The sequence below is a fragment of the Pagrus pagrus genome (genome assembly GCF_965226575.1).
Source record: "Pagrus pagrus genome assembly, chromosome: 10".
NCBI lineage: Eukaryota > Metazoa > Chordata > Actinopteri > Spariformes > Sparidae > Pagrus > Pagrus pagrus.
In genome coordinates, this window is record NC_140194.1 from 9,752,834 (window position 1) to 9,774,634 (window position 21,801).

The 21,801-nt window shown below is 40.1% G+C and overlaps 1 protein-coding gene across 1 annotated transcript in view; it reads right to left on the reverse strand.

Moving 5' to 3' along the window:
• Positions 1–621: 621 nt before the first annotated feature.
• LOC311264384 (uncharacterized protein) overlaps positions 622–21,801 on the reverse strand; it is a 140,608-nt gene continuing 119,428 nt past the window's right edge. The window contains exon 5 of the transcript XR_014623459.1: positions 622–835. The gene's annotated coding sequence lies outside the window, so the exon portion shown is untranslated. The remainder of the gene's footprint in view (positions 836–21,801) is intronic.

Genomic DNA, 21,801 nt, shown 5'->3' on the forward strand with positions numbered 1-21,801 from the left:
TAACATATATCATAATATCAAATAATAATGCATAATAGCGCTCCATAAAGATAATGTCTGAACATCAATTCTTTCAACAACACTGGAAGGTTGGACAACACTCCATAATGTAATTTGTAAATTTCAAAGTGCACAGGCTTTGGCAACAACTTTTGCAGAGGGCAAAGGCTAAAGGAGGTCTTTAAGACCTGGGGCAGTTGTTCCATGGGCTGGAATGCAGAGGGAGGCTTGTAAATTAGAGACCTAATGAAAACTCTCTGGTGTCCAACTGAAGCAATCATCTGGTTAGAATCAACCAGTTATTCCACTAATTTCCCCACCGCTCTCTCCATGCCCTGAATGCCTAATTTAGAAGAAAAGTGCATGTTCCATTTTACACACCTGCAGTTTGAACTCAGGACTGTGATCCCCTCTGCAAACTTTTACTTCACTTATTTTTAAAGCTTGGTAAAAACGGTAAATCAAAGTGAAGAAATCACATTTACCTAAAAACAGATGAATTGACCAACAAGTTGTATATAACCAGGGAACAAAATCTTTCTTATTTGTTTGATTTTAAAAGTTAATGATACAAATTATTTATCTACATCTTCTCACACAAACACAAACACTCAGACGATCAAAAATACAAAATGTTTTTATTTGAGATTTTAAATGATGAGATGGGTCATAGAATAAGTATTTGCCCCAAACAAGCTCTACAACGTCTCCCCAAAGACGTGGTCACTACCTTCCTTGGAGTTATTCAACCTTTCACCCACTGGGCCCCCCGAATCTGACCTTTAACCAGAAGTCATTTGCTGAAAATCTCCCTGCCAGTTTCAAACTCTGGAATCTGCAACACATTATAAGAGGAGAAGGGAACAAAGGCAGCAGATTAGAGGCCAGCCTGGTTATTAGTTTGCTGATACAGTTTTACAAGGGTCAAATGCAATGATAGGGAAAACAAGCTGAGGAAGAAAAGGTGTTTCAGCAGCTCAAACTAGAGGCTCCTAATAGAGCTGTAGAAAACGCTGTCATGGTACTGCAACATTTCTCTCCGAAGAAAAGGAAAACATATGTGTAGTTTACAGCTGGAAAGCTATGTTAATGTAAAATAAAACGGTTGTTTCAGAGAAATACAGTATACAATTTAAAGGTTTTTTTTATAATAAAAGCAGATTGTCTTTTAGTGCAGTTATGCTGCTGCATGCATGTGTTTTGTTTCCTTCCCTTCCTTCCGTTTTCAACATGTGGACTGAATATTAAATGTTAAATTTCTTCTGTTTTCACTGCTCATCTTTGCTTGCTTGAGACATCCTTGTGGATTTTGCTCCCCCTCAATCGGACATTATCTCAGTTAGAAAGTGTGTTTTTACCAGGGAGGGCGGCAGTGAGTGGAGGTGCTGATGTATTGAGCAAAGTTGCTTGTCTTTGCTGAAAGCTTTTGTTTCCTGGGGCTCTCTATTCATCACAAAGCCTTTGGTGGGAAGAGACATAAAGACAGGCTGTGACCCTGGTGTGAGCCCTTTGACCTCTGTGAACCCAAGGGGACAGATTTTCAGCAACTGTGCAATCACTATTAGTTGACCGCAGGGTCTGTAGTGGAAAATGGCTGGAGCCAGACAACGTGAATGGAGGGACATGGTGGGAAAATCTGGTAATTTATAGAAGTTGAGAGTCTATTTCAAAAGAGGTGATGGTGGATCAGCTGACATGTGGGGTCAAAGGTGATGTTTGGCCATGATTTCCTGTCTGTGTTACAGTAACATCTGTGTGTAAAGAGACGCCTGAGACTAAAGTATTTTGACCCTCAGGGGCATGATCGTGAAAAAAAAAAAAAAAGAAAGAAAAAAAAAGTAAACGCTACAGTTAAGAGTGGTGATGTCAATGACCGTGTTTGACATGAAGCCCTCTGGAGCTGCTTTTGGCAGGATAAAATCCTCACCCCACTGGAAAAAAAAAATCTGTTGTTTGCCTTGAACGATTGCAGCGCATTAACACATTATGATAGTTAATGTAGCATTAAATCTCAATGTAAACAGTTTGGGATAACTTACCATCGCAACTTTCAACACTTCACTTCATTAAATTCACTTTGAAAGACAAAGGACGCTCCTGTAAAATGGCTCTGGTCATGGCTCTCCTATGAGACCGGCTGTGATAAAGTGGATCGTTTTGGCTCTTGCACTGTCATCTACAAGTGTCCAAGTAAAGAAATACTGGGAGTCCCCAGCCCCAGGGCTAGCCATTAAGTAAATTGGCCTCTCTAGACCTATAGCTGTGTCACTGTCTGTGACGAGCTGCCACCTATTTGACCCATGGATAGGAGTCCAGTGCTGACCAGCAGCTGTTCTGTGGGCTTGTCTATCCAAGCCTGGGAAGTGGTTCCTAATTAGCCTCCCACACCCATAAATGTGTCCAGTAGGTCAGTCACTCCGCGCTCATTGATCGCTCTGATGTGTTCCGTGCTGAGGTTTGACTTAAGCGCCTTCATCAAAACGAATGAGAGGCAGTAGGTGACACAAGCGGTCTGTATGTGTCAATAAAACCCTCAGAGGTAAACATCTTATTGGAGGAAAATAGATGAGTTAGCTGGCACAGGTTTTTTATAGGTTTATAACATCGAAAAGTGTACAAAAAAAATGGTGTTGATTAATTTCATACGAGATGTGATATGTGATTGTAAAGGTGAAACAGGATGAAAATAGAATATTACATCTACGTTTCTATCGTCACCGGTGTCCCCTTCAGATTTATCTCTAATGTCCTATTACAGACATCATGACCGGGTCAATACTTCAGCAGTAGCGACCGCTGGTTATGACGGTAATGATAAATGGATGGAGCTACACTCAGCCCGAGCACAATATCATCTCTGGCGTGTCAGACACAGGGTTCTCTTCTACCGAAGTCACAGGAAACAACTCTTGAGGGCCTGCCCTCCACAATCAGTCCTCCAGATATTTTTCTCGTCCTTTCCTACCCTCCATGAGTTGTTTTTCTTTCATTTAGCTGGCCTCCACCAATAAAAATGCAAGCCAATTTTCCAGCGCATTAACCCAAGAGATCTTTAATACACAAGAGTTTTGGTGCAAAGGGGACGGCAAGGCCTCATGGAAAGATGGATGGGCCTGCCGACTAAGAGTGGGCAGTTTTCCCACTGCCCTGGTCTCAGCCTGGGACAAAGGCCTCATTGAGTGTGATGCTTGACATCAGCATCATAAACTAGTCATTGCTACAAAGACTCTGACACTTTAAAGTACCAGCTACTGCCGCTTTCTTTTCTCTCCTTGTTACAGCATTGCCTAGGCCAATCACGTCACTGGCAGTTGTTCTTTTTTTTTCTGTTTACGCCAGTACAAAGACTTTAAATGTAAAATAACGTCAGGAGGATTTTCTCTTCCCTTTCTTTGCAGTTCTTTCTACACTATTACGTAAATACACAATGTGCCACATTCCACTTAATCTTGATTTTGGTGACATCCTTGTTGATAAGCAGTCATTGCTGTGGTTTAGTGCCCAAACTGGCCAAACATACAGTAATGATGATTCATTACTAAAAAAAAAAACTATCCATGTATAGAAAATGTATAATGAAGGAATTTATGGGCATATGCAGGTTTGGCTTGAGGCTACATGCCAATGGGAATTATGTATTATGTGTAGAGATGGGACAATAAAAGATATTACTGCAGATCTCGATAAAGAAATCTCTATTGTTATTGGAATAATCGTAGATATCTTCACATGGATGACTTGAAAAAGCTGTCTAGCTTGCTAACTAGCTGATTTGCTGCAAGGGTGGAGCCCGCATCTTTCCAGTCATTGCAAAATCCTAAACCTGTCACCATGACTGACGGCACGGCTGGCCCATGGTGCCCCCTGACAAAAAAAGTTAAATCGTGTGGAAATGTATTCAACACTTCCACTTTGCACTCCCATCTCCATCAGCACAATATTCTTTCTTCACAAAATGCAAGGTCATGGGATTAAAGTACGTTCTAATCCCATTTCAAAGGTTTTAAGCACATTTTTGATGATTGCCAGTATAATATTGTTTATTGCAATTATTTTGTCCAGGATAATGGTGATGATGCATTTTCATATCGTCCCATGCCTAATTGTAAAAAGCAAAAGAGCCATTTATTTTCCAATTTCTCTTACTTCATTGCATCATTTACATCCAACAGCCTGATCACACTGGATCAGAATTTTCTGACCATATTTATTTTGAATATGTTGCTGATCAACATTAGTTCAACCAACTGAATAAATACAATACAATACATAATTGTCTTGATTATGGGTTCATTACAAGCCCTTACATTCCTCTAATTAGATTACTGTTTGCATTGGTTACATGAACATTATGGGCTCGTTCGATGTCTCTTACTGTTACACTGTAAAACAACTGCAGCATTATTTTAACAGAAGAGGATTATGCAACTAAAACAAAACAAAACAAACAAAAAAACCAAAACAGCTCCATAACCTTAAAGTCGTGGCATCAATAAGACAAGGAGATATGAGTATGCCCGTGTCGATGGAAGTCTGATCCTCAAACATGATGTCAGCTCAAAGCCAGTTTCAGATTCTCAATGTCATGGAAAAAGGCAAGGGTGCACTTTAATAGATTAAACACCAAGAGCCAGACAACTGTGCTGCCAGGGAGGTGCTGATGGATGCAGTCACATTTAATATGAATTCATGCTGGATTGCAACAAAAAGTAAGGACAGCACTGTATGAAACATAAACAGCATGGAGCAAATCTTTTCACATGGATATCTGAGAGAGAAAAAAAACACTGTTCTTGGAAAATATCAACAACAGTTAGCGGCTACTATAAAAACATCTGCAGACATGGGAAGTAAATATGAATGTAAAATTGTATTATGATACGCGCAATAATTACTCATATTTAAATTGTAATATTAAAATCGGACATTTGTATAAATAGAAAGGCAGAAAAATAAAAACAACCCTTATGATTGCCTGCAAATTTTAACTGAAATCATCAGCCCTGTGTCCACAATTCACTCTTTTACATTTATCTACATTGTCTTCATTGATCAAGTCATAATGATGTTTGACTTGAGGCAATAATTGCTCTCGAAGGCCATAGCTGCAGTACATTAGAAGAAAAAGCCTCTTAATAGAGAGGAGTGTGTGAGAAAGGCAGCAACTGTGTTTTTGTGTGTTTGTATCTGTTTGTGTGTGAGACAGAAAATGGGGGAGGGGGGCTGGCTGTTGCAGGGTGAAGCTCAAACTGAACTCATATACAGGGAAACAGCTGCTTCACATTGCTAACCCCTGGAACAATGTGAAGATAGTATGTTTAGACAGGTTTGGGCAAGAATGGAGGTCACCAAACCTTTAGGGGAGATGTCAGTCGTAGCTGTCAGCCATTGGAAACACACAGCACAATTACATTAGTCCTCACTGGCGTGTACTGCAGTTTTACTGTGCTCTAATCCTGCAGGGTAACGTAAGAAGAATTTGAACAAGAAATGAAATTTTCCTCCACTGGCTCCTGTTTATTTCCTCAGTGAGTTTGTTACAGGGAAGCAATTCACACTAAAGTGGCAGGCCACCTGTCACTGATGTTATTCTGCATGGATACAGAGGGATCCAAGTTGGTCTGATCACGGAGGCCTTACAGAAGGCAAAGACCTCAAAGAAGTGTGACACTATTCATCGTTGTGACCGACAACCTCGCAGCTGCCCCGTCGATCTATAGGGCGAAGTACTCCACTGTGTTTTTGTCACCTATTTACTCAGGCATGTGTAATAGATCCTTCATGCGTTTGGAAGAAAACTTCAAGGTCTGGAGATTATCACCCTTGCCAGCTGGCTCACATGTGCATTTGAGTCTATATTTAAATACAGTAAAATGATGAAGAATGAGTCGACAAAGAAACCATTACACATTGGCAAGCCAGTGGCAGCTTAAACATACTGTTCTGAGTGGGTCAGTTCAATATATTATCTCTGAAACAGTGTACTATCACTGTCCTGCCATGATTTATGTATCAAGTTCTGGTCTGTGAATTAATGCCTTTAAGTTGCTCATAATTTGAAATACTAAGTTATTTTATTATTAAAGTTTCACTTTTAATTAATCTTTTTATTGTCTAATTCTTAATAATAATAATTTAACTGTTATAATGAACTGATGAAGTGTGATAATCTTCTGAGATTCTTTTCGCCTTCACTCTAATGCTGTCCCGTCTTTTGAGTGACTGTGGCATTATTCTGTTAATAGTTATCTGTCCTCAAGTCCTTGACCTCCTCGAATTGTAAACACGTTTTTTACACCACTCTCAGCACTCTTTGACCAAAGGAGTTTTGTCGACAGTGGGGCCCAGAGATAAGCAAGCAGGGGCTGAACCTGTTCCGGCCTGCACTGCCCTCTGCAGCACCTCTGCTCCACACTCAGTCAAATTTCTCCCAGCGCTGCCGGATCACATGGGTTAATCTCTCCTGACCCCGACTCCTCAAAAGCACAAGCCTGGCTCTTTTGGACTCAGTCCCGGTGAGAGCGCAATGCAGTATGCCGTGGAAGCAGACCCCACACACATCCCCCTTGTTCACTGGCACCAGTTTGCGGACTTCAGAGTAGTGAAGATAAGGTACAAGAATGTCAGGAAGTCTGACACCAATGAGCGGTATGGTAAACAAACAGTTGCAGACGTCTGCCCGCACCCCCTGCTCCTTAACGACCTTCAATTCCACCCTTTTAAATGTCAAGATGTGAAATATGGTTCTTTGGTGGGACTATTAGTTAAACAAATCATGGTGCATTAACTGAACTGCCAAATATTTAACCATTAAAAACTAGTGTAACAATTACCAACATTTATTTTAGAACTATGTCATACTTTTTTCCTGTTTTTATTTAATATCATACACCACAGTTTAAATCTAGAACAACAAATAATTAATATTTTGAAAACAAAAATCTACTGAAAAATAATATAATACTTACATAACATATAATAAGATATACAGACAGCATTATGGTAAGATATACATTAAATATCAACAATAGTAAATCCGGTATTTTCTGCTTCAGTGTCATTTTAAAAAGGGCAGGTGTTAATTATACGTTACAAAGCTATAGTATGTCCACGAACTCATTTATATACATTGTGCATACATAGTCCAACAGTCCCACTGCAGCCCCTTGCCAAAAGCACTTAGTACATATCACACAATATTGTGTGTGATACATCCACAGAGGTTGCAGGTAGCGCTGAGAGGGAACACTGATAATTATATATGCATGGACGGTAAAAGGAATGGAGCGGGATTTCTATTGGGAGACCAACACTCTGATATCCTTCCTGGGTACTTTTGATCCCTCTGGTGTAGTGAAGCAAAAAGCCAATCATTCTTAACCACATAAAAGTTAACAGAGCATGGCCTGGTATTTAGCTTTATGTTTATCTATGTTATTAATGTGGGCAAGAGGAGCGTGGCCTGTCACTGCGGGTCAGATTGGCAGGTGTTGAGCTGTTCTGACGCTGTGATTTCACAGCCTCTTTGCTCTCTGCTTCAGGTGAGTGAAATGATGCTTGCTTTAATAGGGGACTTCAGACTGACATGTGTAGGAGTATCATATGCCTCAACAACAACAATTGCCACACCGGAATCGCCGCTTTACACTTTTACGTTCAAAGAATAAATAAAGCTGTGATGAATTGAAATTAGTGCTTTGAGTGCTGAAAAAAGATAATTCGTTGATCTGCTAAATGGACAGCGCTTTGAGACGAGATAGCATCTGGGGGACAAGTGAGTGGCGGTGGGAGAAAGGCAGATAAAGAAATGTGAGCACGTTTTTACGCATTCTCCGAAACCACAGGCAATCCTGATGAAGATGATAGAGGGAGTCTCTGATTAACCATCCGGTAAGCAGGATGTATGTCCCTGCCAAGGCAGACAAATGGAACTATTGTAGTGCTATGACAGTCTTTGATCATTTCTGTGTTCAGGGAGATATCTTCATCAGAAGTGCTCCTTGTTAAAGCTGTCACAGGCTAGCGGGCATAAATATTTGCACCGTATTAGATTCCATGGGCCATCAATATACAATAATTACATTGAACATATGTGCACCCTGAGGGAATTTTCAACATTAAAGCACATGATTTGTCTTACAACTTATTTCAATCTATGTTTTATTAAATCTCTTTTAAGATCTGAGGGAAGGGCTTACAAGTATAATTTTCAATTTAAATAGCACCTAATGTAAAAATGTGAGTATATTAATTTCTTATAATATCGTGTTGGATTCATATTATCATAAATTTGTGCTACTAAGGTGATTTGTCTGTGCTGTTTTATGTTGATTTTTGAGGCTGACGGACAAAAATGAAGATGTTGAACTGTGGACTAATTGACCTATAGCAGACAGCAGAAAACTTTTCACAGCCAGGAGCCCATCTGTATGGTTCCACTGAATATGCATGGGGCTAAGTACGATCTAGCCTGAGCCATTAATAATCTTGTCATCACAGCCTGGAACTCCAGTTATTCACTCATAGTCTAACTTATTTCCCAATCCTCTGGATTCTGACTACCCATTACGCTCCCACTACAAATGTCACAGTCGGAGTCAAAAAAGCAAAAACATACCTAAATGAAATCTGTGTTTCATTTTTCTTTAGTGGGATTAAATGCTCAAATACTTTGGAAGAGATTTACCCACATACATACAAAACAACTCCTGGCTGTGTGCAGAGAAGACTTTTTTTGTTTTCTCTTTTTTTTTTTTACTGATGCTGGTATGTGACTGTGTGTGAATGTGCATGTGGGAGCTGCCCTGGCCCTATAGTAAGCAACTATCAGAAGTGAGAAAGAAAGCAGGGGGGGTAAGAAGACTGACGCAAGGTAGCATTTGCAATTGGGAGGTTTTGGTTTCAGGCTCTCCAGTCATCAATCATCCCGGGCCTATTCTGTTCTTTGACAGCTCAGTACAAGGCTTGACATTTAACACTCACGACCCTGGACCAGGCTGTGCTCGAGACCAGAGACTTCAGAAACACAAAAATTGAATAGAATGACACTTTTCCCCTCTTCACTAAGTGGTAGAACTGAGGCAAAGCAGATACAAATTAATAATTCCCATCTGCAATACACTTCACTCTGGTGAAATTACTGTTTAAGGCCCCGTGTTCCCCCCTTGCCCCTTACTCTGACATACACAAAAGAGCTAAATGAGAAAGTCAAGAGGCCTCTAGGCCTATTAGAGTAAATGCTAGTATGTTTTTCTATGTGTGGATGGACTCTGTGAACTTTGTGAGAGGCAGCTTTGAAACTTACAACTCACAGGAGAGCTAAGATGTTTTCATAGCTCAATGTTTCAGTTAGCAATGCAGCATGGTGGAATCTGGATTAATTGTACACATTTCAAATTATGCGGGAAAATTTCTCTGCCCTTAAGCTAGCGCTGATATTACACTCAGCCAAATTTCCAAGGGGAAATGAGCTTATGTTTTGTGACCACATTTGGATTTCTGCCTTTCGGGGTCAGTAGGTCACTGAAAACAGAGTAATAATGTTGAAAAAACACTGCTCTGGTGATAACCCCACATGACCTGACATGAACTGGATAACCCAACACTATAGCCTAAAAAATACCAGATTTACCAAATTTGAACAGGCTTTATCTTCACAATAAGCACATCTGTCAGTCCAGAGATGTCACAATGTGACCTAGCGTACACTACTGAAACTGGTTCAGCAGCATTATATAACAAACTCCACGAACCCTCTCTCTCTCTCTGTCTCTCTCTGTCTGTCTCTCTTTCCCTCCATAACACACACATACACGTCCATGACCTGCGATAACTCGACAAAGCTCATGCTTTCATTTACACTGTTTTCTCTCAGGCCATACAAGCATGGACCTCACTGTCTTTCCTCCCTTCATGGATTTAGTGTGTGGAAGGCGATAACATCACCTGGACATCAACCATATCCATTCACTCTTATGTCAGGGAATTGATAGCTTCTTTTGGATTGTGTGAGCCACAGAAAATCTCTTCCATCTTTGTGTGCGATACGCTCTGCTTGCTGCATACTAAACATGTTGCCAGACAACTGGTCATGTCTTAACTGTGAAACTGGCAACTATTGTTCGTGCTGCTATTGAACATGCCTCTAACGACTCCAAGGGCAACCTTTCATCTTGCACAAGGTACCAGAGGTCTTAAACAGTTTCATATGTTCTTGAAGGCATTTGACTTTGTAATATAAGTCTTGAGAAAGAAAATTACAGGAACAATAAAAAAACATTAAAGTAAAAAAGTGTTGCAAAAAAGTTATTTTTTTTAAATTCTAATAAATAATGTTGTGCTTTACAATTTATCCACAGGAATATGTAGCGCAAATTTAGTCCTGCAGTACGTCACTTGTGCGTCTCTTGAGTGTTTCTGTCATGATTCTTAATTTGTCACTTCTTAATACATTCTGAGAGCCTACATACATGCATGACACACAAAATATGCAAGAGGCACACATGCATGCATGCACAAACATACAAACACACCACTGCACACTCTTTTCCAGATGATTGGTTGTGATGTCATCATAGAAAACCTCTTTTCTGAGAAAGATTCATCAGATTATGACCAAAGCCAAGCCTTTCTTGCAACACTCCACTAGCTGCACCATATGGTTAGGTCCTAAAGCCATGGGTGGAGGGTTTAATGACAGAGCGGATGTGCAGTGCACATGCCGAGGGATGTTGGGGGATGGGCTAAAAAAACACTCATCAAGTCTTTGGCCTGGAAAGGCTGCACAAGGTCAGCTGTGCGGCGGGGCAGGGGGGGTGGGGTGTTGGGGGGGGCCTAGTGTGAGGGAGCCAGACACATGTCTACAACAAAAGGCAGGTGACCAGGGCAAAACTTTGTATATGGGAAATGCAAGAGTGAACAATAAAATATTTTTTCCATGTAGTTTCTTTCAAAAAGCTATTCTTTATTTAGTATCCCATTATTTAATGTCCCTCATGGTGCTGACCTGTTTAGCAATTAATAACAACGTGTTTCCTCAAATACACGGGGTCGATAGTATAGGCACATCACCAAAATATAGAGACATGGAGATCCAATCCTCTTGGCAAATATGCACAGCTGCCAGTGAGGGGTGTAGGGATGAGTAAACAAAGATGGACTCATAATTAATGTTTACTAAGGCTGATGCAACTGCATGACATTTCTAGTACTGCACGACTTCTCTGCTGACCACAAATGATCTCTATAAACACTTTCTTAGTCAGACATCTCTCCGTCAGAGCTGAAAACATGTTTAAACACAGATTCTTAATTCTCTTTCCAAATGTGGCCGCCTTACACCTCATTTCAGCGGCTACATCGATCTGATGTCAGGAAAAAATATATAATTTGTAGAACAATACTGAGGTTGATTTGACAACATCTGATTCTCTGCCCTCTAAACATTATGAATATGTATATTTTAAACCCCCAAGTTTCAGAGGAAGAAATCACTTTGTTTTTTTTTTATTCGGTGCATACCACTACAGACACAGCTTTAGGTAATATTAGCCCAGCAGTGGTGAGGTGGGACATGGGGCAGCCTAAAGTGTAAGAAGGCAGGGCAAATGATTGATGGAGTTGTGGTTGGTCTATAAAGGTCTGCAAAGAGTGCTTGGAGATAATCAGAGAGAGGGTGTCTGCAGGCCTCATAACCCCCTCCCGCCCCACACACCTCCACCGCACACAAACATTCGCACACCCACCAACGCACACATACGCTGACTCAAGAGAGATGAGACGGGAGCTTCCGAATTATTAAGCAGACCGAAGCACTGATGATGAAATTCTGAAGGTTGGGCGTAACAAGAGGCACCTTACAAGGGTCACAACCTTTTCCTTGCTGGGTGTTTTGTTCTTTGTACCCCCCTCACAACATCACCTTCGCACCTCTGTGTTCACTGGGGGGCAGGTGAGTGGGGGAGTTGTGTTACATCCCTGTTTATCTGTTCATGACCTCTAGCCAGCAATTCTGCACTTGATAAGAGGAGGGCTCGCCTCATAATGTGCACGGCAGCTGATATCAGCCCTGTATCCTTGTGAAATTGATTACCAAGGCCCAGGGAGCGTGCAGAATATAATAAATAGAGATGACACATAAGGCACACATGGACTTGTAGGCTGATGGGTAACACTGCCTCAGCAATTACCTGCTACCCACTTAAAACAGGGGTCATGCAGGGCAGGCTGGCAGTGGAAGGAGTTATGGTTATTTCTTATTTTCTCTGCAGGGTAAGACTCTCTCTCTCTCTCCTTCTGTGTGTGTATGAGTCTCAAAGGTTGGGTGTAAAGACCTGGACAAGCTGTGGTTAATAACATTATTTCCATTGTGTATGATATATTATGAAGCATAACAAAAAATGTATGTTCATTACCAGTAAAAAAAATAGACTTATTGTAGATCGTAGATAATTTGGACTGCAGCCTGGCTCATCTCTCAACACCGCTGAAATATTATGTTGGTATTGATTCCATTATTTTTGTGTTTTTGCCTGTTTGATAATTTTTTTATGTTGTTTTTGTCATCATGAGTATGCTATAAATAAAACATGGCTCCACTGTGAACGGGCAAAGATCCTGAAAACCTGAATAACTGAGGCTTAATGGTAGAAGCACTTTAGTGGGAGTGAACAGGTGTCACGGAGCAGTGATAAATACGCTGTAAAAGGAGGCTCCATGCTTGTCCTTTCACCTGACCCCACAATTAGGTCTAGAGCAATTAAATCATTTGGGCCTCTTTATGATACAACTAACATACAGTACTTTTATCAATTAGTCCAATTACACCGGTAGCTTTCAACATGTTCTTTCTTACAGGCAGCTCCTTATAGTAGATGAGATTTAATTTGATTTCAGTGAAATGTTTATACATGTTAAGTTGTAAACTTTGTGATAATGTACAGACAGACAGACAGACAGACAGATTAGATAGACAGACAGACAGATTAGATAGATAGATAGATAGATAGATAGATAGATAGATAGATAGATAGATAGATAGATAGAGTCGTCAACATCATTATCAGAGCATCATTATGTAACTAGACAGCACAGTCATAATTATCATTGTAAGATTACAATGACTTTCAATATCTCAATATCATCTCATAACATTTACAGTTGAGACATTTTCTTAATCATCTTTAATCTGCATGCCCTTTATTATGCCACCAGCCGTCTAGTTACTGTTCCCACATCCGCAGAGAGACCATAATCACTGTGGTGGTCCTCCGACTTCAAGATGCCAGGGCTGTTTTCTTGTCATCAGCGACTGCTAATAATTAGTTCTATCACACCCCTCAAAACAAAAAAACAATTCATTTTTTCGTGACTAAATGATCTGCAGTTTTGATCGATGTAGTTTGCACCATGGTCAGTGAGAAGTTTGTCATTGCATAGTTATGTTCCACCATGTTCAATCAAATGTTTTATTGATGTCTATCCAATATGGTAATTCATTCCAATTAAATTAGAAAGAACTTTATTAATCCCGCATGGGGAAAATTCCATTTTTGCACTCTGTTATGAATTACACACATAGTCCCACGAACACAAACCCATGCACACAAACAAACACGTGACCTATAAGCACAAGCTATAAGTGGCATGTCTTACCAAACAATTTGCAAATCTAACTTATCTTTGACAACTCATTGAGAGAATATAGCAAACGTTGTTTCTCTCTGGTTACAAAACATCTGATTGATGCGTCTTATTCCTACTTGTTTATTGCATAATAACAAATAAAACAATCCATTACATGATCCTTGCCTTTTCAAATAACACCTATCTGACTATCATTTAAAAAGACAGGGGGGGTGTTGACAGGATGTAAGTATTCCAAAATAATTACCATAAAACAGGTTGGAAACACAAACAGGGTTATGAAAAACAGGCCAACCTGTTGTGATTTTGAGGAATTGTGGGAAAAAGAGAGAAATGCTAATTTCTCTTTTGTTAAAATTCTAATATTTTGGCTGATTGGTTGCAAAAGTTAACACTTTTTTGACTGGTAATCTTGTTTTTATTCAAATTAATACAGTAACAAAGTAACACTGTGATGAATAACAAAAAACTAGCCAACGCTGCAAACAACACATTGTGCTTTCAGGCTGGTGTTGGTTTTCAAAAGAAATCGACAACATTACAGCTGATTGTCTACTGCACATTCAATTGGCCCCCCTAAAAAACCCTGCATCTATTTGAGGTCTTAAAGTTTCCACCTGAGATATCTTAGCCAGTGTGGTGCATAATGTATGGTTCATTTCAAAACAGGCACTCCAGTTGCTTAATGTTAGCATAAAGCAGGCCATGTAGATGTGGTGCTTGCCGTTTCAATGAAGAAATCTGAATGGCTGTAAGCTGCCTGGCAAACCTTTATATCTATTTGTTCCACTTGTCTGGCTCTCAATGAGTTTAATCAGCTGAGAAGAAGCCGTGAGGGGGGTGTTGCCTTGCCCGCCCATACATTAGAGAGCCCCCCTCGCACCACACACTCACACTCAAATACACACAACCCCACAGCCCCATTCTCTGTGCATCGATGTGAGAGTTGAGGGTCTCCCTCTCCCCTGTTGCCTTACGGATTATCAAGTACACTTCAATTACTGCCGATCGATACACTTCTGGCTGCAAAAGGGAGTGTGAGGGAAATTAGACAGACTTTGGGTATGGCCGTGACTACAAAGCAATGGATTAACACTGATATGCATCTCTTCATTTACATCAGGAATGGGCCCATTCTCCATCAGCATACTGCACTCTCCTCTGCACGGACGTACATTCACATAGGCTTTAAGGGGACTTTTTGAAAGATTGCTTCTTTAAGTGCTGGGCAAGGTGAGGGCAAGCCTGTCATATACTGTAGGAGGATTAAAACCTACTGTAGTCACTTTGGGAAAAGAGCTACTGTAACCGGGCTTTTCTAACTGAATACAAGAAAAGAGGTCTTGTGTAGAACCATTAATGTCATCATGATAATACTATGTCTTTGTAGGTCTGTCTTGGGTGTGTATGTGTGTGTTGTGCTCCAAATTGGCCAGGACTCATTAAATGATTAAAGACACACTAATCCCAGAGTGCTTCAACACTAAGATTTATAATCCAGCCAGGTTCAAATATTTGTGGTAAAAGAGAAGAAAGGAGCATTTCCACCCTTAGAAAACGCGTGTCAGCAGATAATACAATGGCTGGCATTCGTAGGAAATAATGCCGGAGTACTCGTCCTCCCAAACTGAGAGGAAAGGGAAATGAAAGCAGTACTGTGGAAGAGGATAAAAAAGAAGTAAAAGTGTAGGAAGAGATAAGCAGTGGCTGTATCCCCCTGAGGGAGACTGTGAAGGTCTCCCAAGCACGGCCCCTGCCTCTGAACCCCCTCCAGGTCATCTGCCCTCGCTCTCCCACCCTTCCTCTCTACAGAGGCAGTAAAAACACTCCAACACCTGGGTTCCCCCTCAGCTCTGCGCGAGCTACAGTACAACGCACCTCCGACTACATTTTTCATCTGCAGAACAACACAAGCTCCAAAGAGCAAAGAGGGCTTTGTGATTATGTCTTGAAATAAAAACAAAATCTCATCTCTGATAGGTTATTGTGAAGGCCAAGTTATAATGACAGCCATTACAACATCCGTAAAGAGATTATTATTGACTGACCTTCAAACATTCCTCAAACATAATGTCATGGATGGTTTTTATTTAAAGACTACAAAGGCTACGGGGTTTAATCCAGACTTAAAAAAATTAGCCGTATGTTTTCATGTTTCAAATAAATTAGTGTTACAAAAATGATCATGTGTTCTCTGAAGCTTGTGAGCCACACAGTTTGTTTTGGTCGCGATAATTTGGATTTGTGTCCATCACCAAAAGCCTGCATTTACAAGGCCCGCTGAACCACGTCCACTTCTCTCATCTCAGGGTCAGAGTCACATTACACATTACTACCCAGAGTGGGAGTTCAGTTTTGCGTCTAAAATGGCCTCCCTCTCCAAATAAAGATGCCTCTCTATTGAAAGCTCCTCACTCCACCATGAATTTGGTCTCCCCACTCCCTCCCTCCTTCCCTCCCACTGCAATCTGTCCTGCCAGCTCCCACGGTTTGTCTTTGGAAGTGATCCGTCCCTGAGCGTTGAGCAGAGCCACTTCATGTTCACATCGGCCCCAGAGGCATTCCTGCCTGCCCACTACTCCTGCTTTCTTTTGTCAGCCAAATGGATACCAATTAAATCAACTGTTCTCCAATTAGAATTTGGAAGAATCTGTCTTGTTCAGTGTTCTAAATCCCACTGCTTGACTTCTTTCTCTCATGTAGCTCCTTTCCTGGAATCAGTTACAGAGAAAATGAGACTAGTTATTTCCTGCAATAGGATACTCCTGGGTTTCTTTGTTTTTTTCTGTGTGTTCAATATGTTAAAAGTGCATTTAGTCAAATGTTTACAGGCCTGTACACAAGGGACATTATTATGGTGCAAGTTAGGTTCGGGGCAATGGTCAATTGTGGAATAACAAATCGGGACTTTGTTACAAAAAAATTTAAAAAATCCCCAGACTATGGCAGTCATTAACAACAGTGATTTACCTGTACAATTTAACAACAGAAGTTTCTGTTTCCCTAACTGGTGAAAAATAGGATAAAGCAACTACAATTCTGCCCCTGGAAACATGCATATAAACTTCAGAAACATTTACTCATATACTGGCCTCACACAGAGCCCACTATTTGATTAATACAAGGAGGGGCATATCTTAATCTGCAGACACGGACAGCGAATGGCTTGGACTTGAGCCACGTCATTATTGCCTAATAGTCGTGTTCAGAAAGTATGCCCCATTGTGTTTCATACGACCAGGCAACACCCCCTCCTGCCACTCGAAATCACATCCAGCTAAACAAACCAGCAGGCCTGCTTCCTGTGGAGCAGCGATTCAAATCCCAGGCACTGGTTGAGCCCTGTGCAGCCTGCAGCATGCCACCATCCACATGTGGACCTCTCACCCTGTTACTTACTCCTCCAGCCTCAAATTAATATAACGTCAGTAAGTTCAGTTGTGCGGAACAGAGATTTGATTTTCAAATCCTAACTATGTTTAGATCACCTTCCTCGGTTTACAATACCCAGTTGTTAGCTTTAGAGTACTGTTAGGTAATCAGCCCCCTGCAGTGATTCAGCAGTAGAAATACCAATCAAGACCTCTCGCAATGTAAAGACAATAAAGCGAGTTAGTAAATGAGGCCAATGTGTTCTCCCTGATTTGCTTGTAATTTATTGAAACAATAATAGTCCCGATGGAACAACAAAAAGCTCAATCAACAAGTGGCAAAGCCAATAATGATAATTTAGGAATAGTTTCATGTCAAAGTAGCGAGTACATGAACCTTTTAGTTCAAACATTCAATCGTTCCTTATATAATTAAGCAGTTCAACAATTAATATTTTTATTATTATTTTATCTGAGAATAATTTAAAATCAGAAAAGGGTAATTGTGAGTGACTGTCAGGAGACTTATTTAATCAGTACAACTTATTCAGCTATACCCTCCATGAGAATAGCCAATATGTAAATAGTGTTCCTTGGACACTTCTAGTTTTGGATGTTTGACGGCCCCCTACTTTTACTTTGTTATGCTTATCTGCTTTAAGAATGGAGGCTCATTGTGTCTGAACAAAGGAAGCCCTTTTATGTCCATCACCGAACAAAGATGGTAACTGACATTGTGCAACAACTCAGTGAACCATTTCAAACTGTTTGCAGACTTGAGATTAAACAGCATTTGTGATTTCTGCATCCATCTCTTAAAACTTCTGTGGTTACATACGTTCATAATTGTGATGCTACCAGATCAGTAAAACATAAAAAATGTGCATTTTGTTCAGTAAAAATCTGATTGCCAATCAACAAAGAAGTAAACAAAATGTAAGCACTGTCTTTCCATGTATTTTTTTACCGGTGAATGTATTTATTTTTTTATTGTATGCATATTTGTGAAAACTGTAATCATTACGTATAGCAAAACACCTTATTTGGTCTTTATTTTGTATTGTTATGTACCATTACCCTCTTGTCAGTAATCACATCTGGCACTAACCATGTTGAAGGCAAATTTTTCTTCAGTACATAATTTGTTGTAGAGATAACACATCTTATGTCAAACATTAACTGATAGATGAACTAAATATGTGATATGCTGAACCCCCAGTTTGTACAATTTCACAAAAGAAAATATTGAAATTGACTATTTTCCAAAAAACTATCTACTACTAGAAATATTTTACTGTATGAAAACATTTATATTTTCCTCTTTGATACACAGCCTTTTGTAATGACACAATATATTTTTCATGGGTCAGTTTGTGAACCCAAGGAACTACATCAGAAATGAACTGAAATCCAAATAAAAACATGAAAGCAGTAGAGCAAACTTCAACAGAAAAAAAGACGGCAGTGCAGTAGACCACAACAGACTAAAATATAACCTACTGGCCATAATGTCATCTGCAATTTAATATGATTTTTTTCTGACCATCATTATTATTGTAATGTTTTATGCTTGTCAGTGGATTTTCAAACAATGCCCTGAATGTTAAGTTGACAAATTAGGATATTTCCTCCTATCCAGATAAAACATTGTCGGTCGGTTTATAAATATACTCGCTCCTTTTTCAACACTTTCCGACCCTCAACCTCAGAGCTGAACTTTAAAATGCCTCCAGTTGGGAAACCATCTGAGCTGAGCTCTTAATGAACGCAAAAATACAGCACTTGTTATTCCAGCTGTTGATACAGGCAGGTTACAGAGTGTGTAAACACAGGGAGTACATAATTTTCACTCTTCAAAGTAGCTTGATTTATATCATACAAAACATGTGCATAATTTGTATCGCATGGAGGACATTTGAAAACATTAGTGCTACAGTTACACTAGAATAGTATGCTATTTTGTCTCCTATAAGCAGTCACTGCCACCCACAGTTTAAAACCTTATTCACTGTAAGGTAAATAAAGCTACAATCACAGATTTTTTTTTTCCACTGACTAATTCCAGAAGAAGAAAAAAAGAAAAACAATTAAAAGTCCCTTCCCCTTCCCATCCAGACTATTCCCACGCATTTTTTGGCAGAGCTCTGCTGATGATCTCCAGAGGCTTTGCTTCTTGAGGAACTTGTCAGGAAAAGATCTACATTTCCCAGGGATGAGTGTGGGTGAAAGTGAGAAGGAAACTGCAAGAAAGAGCAGAAGTTTGAGTACAAGCCAAAAAGCGAGAATTAAAAGTGAAAAGAGGAGTTCATGTATTGACAGGGGGAGACATGGGGTTAAGAATTTGAGGACTGGGCTCAGGGAGCGGGGGGATTTGTGATATCCTCAGAGAAAGGAAAGAAAAGGCTAAACTGAATAGAAAAAATGGCACCTATCTGTCAGGGATCTCAAGCTGACTTTTGTATGTTAAAAGAGCTGATGGCATTAAGGCACCAAGGGAGAAATATAGATCCTTTAATATCACTTTTGTTCTTCAAACTGTGACCCACTGAACACAAGTGCATCCCTAATCAGTTTAACCCTGTTATACTAATTCAACTCTGTAGTTTCACATGATGTGCAGCTGACACAAGTGCCAGGCCCACTCTAGAGTCAGTGTGGCCTAAAGCCCAGGCTGGGGCAAAAGCCCCGACCTCAGAGGCATACTGACCTGGCAGGGGGACACCTCTCGTGGCATTTTGACATCAGGTTCAGAGACAATAGAAATCTTTCCAACAGCATCTTATAGACTCCTCAACCTGCCACTATTATGATATTATCCTTATTCAAATGAGGGTTCATTTCTTTTGTTTTTTGATTTGTCTTCGGTGACATTTTGTTGATGGACTGGGTCAGTCCTGTGAGTAGTGGGTCACAAGCTGACAGAAATGTCAAAACTGGTTTCCTTGGCTTTTCAAACACACACACACACACACACACAAACACAAACACACACCATGCCTGTTTGCATTATCTCTTTAAGCAAAGAGACAGTTGAATGACTGAAACCTGACATACCCAAACAAAAAACAGTTTATATGGCTTAACTTCTAGATTAAACTGAATATTTGTAACTGTTTCAAACTGAAATCATGAATGTTTACACATACTGTGGTTGAAAAAAAAATGGAAAATCATTTCTGCAGAGTTTAATACCATTTTGTTCTTCCCTTGTGGTTAATAACCCAACTCAAGGATTACTATCTTGTTTTCTTTCAGTCGGTCCAGTTCATCTCAGGGGATCTCAAAACTTCACAAGCCTAACAGGAAGTCACTGATGTCACGCCCGTTAAGTCAATAAGCGTTTGTGCATCAGAAGAGGCCCCTGCTCTCAGCTGTGGACATATTTATATAATGTAGACATGATGATTCCTCTTACTTAATGTGCTCTTTATCTTATTTAATGCTTTGATACAACAAAGCTTTTTAAAGTTTTATGTGTTACTGTGAGAATCTTTAGTTGGGCTTTGCTGAAAAGAAGGATTTGTTCCTGTTTGTTCTCAGCTTGTTGTGCTTGAGAATCTGGCTAAAGCCACTTAGGCTCAATGTTAGCATCACATCTCTCAGCAAGAACAAAACCATAATGGCAGACAGTATCTCAGAAACCTTCACCAACTGTAATTTTAACTTGGATTCAAACATCGACACTTGAGGTTGTGCCTGTTATCTCACGACTGGATCAGTGCCTTTTATTGTCTTTACCCTGAGATTTATACAAGTCAGAGTCATAGGCAGCCTTACTCATTTATCCTGTTCTTTTAAAAATGTGTGCCAGACGTGCCTGCAAGCTGAAGGCAAGAGGGAATTTTCAGTGTCATATAATTTTACAATCTTCTATTTTTGCATGTGGCTTCACCTCAAAACAAGAACTGCTTTAACTGTGATATCAAATAACACACATTGGCAGGACGATACCTAAACAATTTGGTCAAATATGCTTTCCATAAAAAAAAATGAACAAGCTCTCCCTTGAGACACATGGTCTGTTTTTTTAAACTGCCCATGGGCAAGCAAAATCACCCACTGAATAAGATCTCCTTACAGCGGCTGTCCTCAAAAATGTTGATGTTTGATGTGCTACACGTCATGCCGACAGTGTCAGAGCCTCATTACAGACCAATACATCCCCATCACTACGCTGCTGTTGTCAACTGAATGACTCAGAACATCAGTGAACAGGCAAACAGCTGGAGTTCGCAGACGGCCAGCAACTAGTATAGCCATACAAAAACATAGATGCCAGTGGATCATTAGGTTCTTGAGTCACACAAGGCTAAAGTACTTTACATGGGAAAACCGGATGTTCTTTAGCTCATCTCGAGGTACAATGAAGCAAAGTCATAGTCAGTGCTCAGTGGATGGACCACTACTCAACCAAGATAGGGAAGGTCATGTGTTCATAAAAAAAAACACAAACAGTCTACAATGACGTTAGCAACTCTGTGAGGCTCTACTTGGATACACGGCTGCATGCTACCATGCCCACAATGACAATCCTAACATGCTGCTGTTTAGCAGGTTTACTGTTTACCATGCTCACCATCTTAGTTTAGCATATTAGAATGCTAACATTTGCCAATTAGCACAAAACACCAAGGACATTTGGTAATGATGGTAATAACATTACGCATAGTATGCAGTGTTTCTCACACATTGACTAATTTGTGGCGCCACAGAATCAACACCGACCGCCACATATTGCGTTTAGTTTTTTTTTGCTTTTTTTAACGCTACTTTTTTTAAGGTTCAA